Source organism: Mauremys mutica, unplaced genomic scaffold (assembly GCF_020497125.1).
Source record: "Mauremys mutica isolate MM-2020 ecotype Southern unplaced genomic scaffold, ASM2049712v1 Super-Scaffold_100116, whole genome shotgun sequence".
Classification (NCBI taxonomy): domain Eukaryota; kingdom Metazoa; phylum Chordata; order Testudines; family Geoemydidae; genus Mauremys; species Mauremys mutica.
The window spans coordinates 752,543-754,393 of NW_025423272.1; the positions used below are offsets into that span (position 1 = coordinate 752,543).

General features: G+C 52.9%; 1 non-coding gene across 1 annotated transcript; it reads right to left on the reverse strand.

Moving 5' to 3' along the window:
• Positions 1-1,416: 1,416 nt before the first annotated feature.
• TRNAS-GCU lies at positions 1,417-1,498 on the reverse strand. The gene has a single exon. It is a non-coding gene; the product is annotated as a tRNA-Ser (tRNA).
• Positions 1,499-1,851: the final 353 nt, after the last annotated feature.

Here is a 1,851-nt window from a genome sequence, read left to right on the forward strand (position 1 = left end):
AAAAAGGCCCCAACATGAGGACATCCGGTCACGCTAGTCCCTGCTGCGCTCATGAGGGGTTGGCTTAGAGTGTTGTAGTAATAACAGCAGCAAAGAGTCCTGTGGCACCTTATAGACTAACAGACGTATTGGAGCAGGAGCTTTCATGGGTGAATCCCCACTTCATCAGCTGCACCAATAGTCCCATATGGGCTAGTGGGCAGGATTCCTGGTTTTCATCCAGGTGACCTGGGTTCAACTTCCGCTGTGGGAACCGTGCAGAGCTTTTGCCCAGAGTGGAGACAGGAAATGAAAGGAACAGGGAGGGATCCTGCCAGCAGGGGAGTTAGACAGTATGGCGAGGGGATCCCAGAAGTGGGGGTGGGGGGCAGAGGTCTGAGGGGAGACCAGGGAAGGATCCCAGCAATGTGGGAAGTTGAGAGCACAGGCCTGGCCTGGGGGTTGGGGAGAGTGAATGTGTCCCTCTAAACCCATCAACTGCAGACTAGGCAGGACTGGAAGAATTACGTGTTTGTTGGTAAATGTCAATTTCTGTGTAAACACACAACCCAATGGCAAAATATTTCCATCGATAATCATCAAAACTGACAGATGGGCAAAGTAAGAAACATGCTGCTTGAGAACTTACCCTGTTGTAGGAGCAGCAGTGATCTGTGTGCTCCGTATCACCTGTATGCCCAAAAGGTCTGTTACACTCCCCCCCCCCATCCCCTGCTTGTCTCCTCTCCCTCTCTGAATGCCTGTGAAGTGGCTTTCCCCCTCCCACCCTCCTGCAATGCTTGCGGAATGAAGGGGCTGGTTGAACAGCTGGAAGAGCAGAAGAGCTCCTAGATAGACAAGGTGTCTGGGACTCTCATTAGGCAGCACTCGCACACCCAGAGCAGGGACACTGCATGGACACTGGCTGAGGTGGAGTGTGACCCACCAGATGCAGCCAAGTCATCTCCAGTCGCAGGCCATGAGGACCAGGTCCTTAAAAGGGGAAGGGGCCCTGTGCTCACGAGTCACTCACAAGCTTGTACCTCCAGTGAATGCCCTTCGCCCCGACCGCCTGGCCAGTGGTTCGCTGTGTTACATTCCATCACACCTCGGGAAGACTTACCTTCATCGCACCGTCCATCGCGGCGCTGGGGGACACTTACCTGGCAGAATCCTGACATCCCCAGTGCCAGGTCTGTCCTGGGAGCGTGAGTATGGGAGTGTGTGACCCTCTAACCCCACCCCCCCCGCTTCTTTTGAGCTTAGCTATCAATATAATAAATGTGCTGCTTTCTGCCAAACTCTGAGGGGTCATTAGTCCTCCCTAAGCTTACTAGCAGGCCCAATTTTGGGTAACAGAGGCAACATTGTTTGATCTGTCATTGTACCAAAGGGGGAGATGGTTGTCTATAAAGGAGAGTGAAGACTAAATGCATCCAATGAGGATGGGATTTGAACCCATGTGTGCAGAGCACAATGGATTAGCAGTTCACCACCTTACCCACTCGGCCACCTCATCTGAGCTGCTAAGATAGGGAAAGGAGGAGAAATCTAAGGCCAGCAGAGATAGGGACACTAAGGAGGTTCCCAATACTAAGCATAAGCAGGGGCTGAATGAGCTCCCCCCTCACATCTAGTGAGGAGCTGGGGGAAGACTTCAGGAACAGGCCGTGTTTGCACAGACACCCCTACTCTGCCTAGCTATGCAGCATGGTGGGGCTGCTTCCCCAAAATGACCAGTTTGGGATGGTGGTGGGTAACAAATCACTTTAGCATTGAGTGCAATGAAATGTTATTCTCCTTCCTGTACGAGTGAAGGGCAGCAGAACGTACCTAGGCCGTCGTGACGGAGGGGTGGGTGGGGGAGGAATC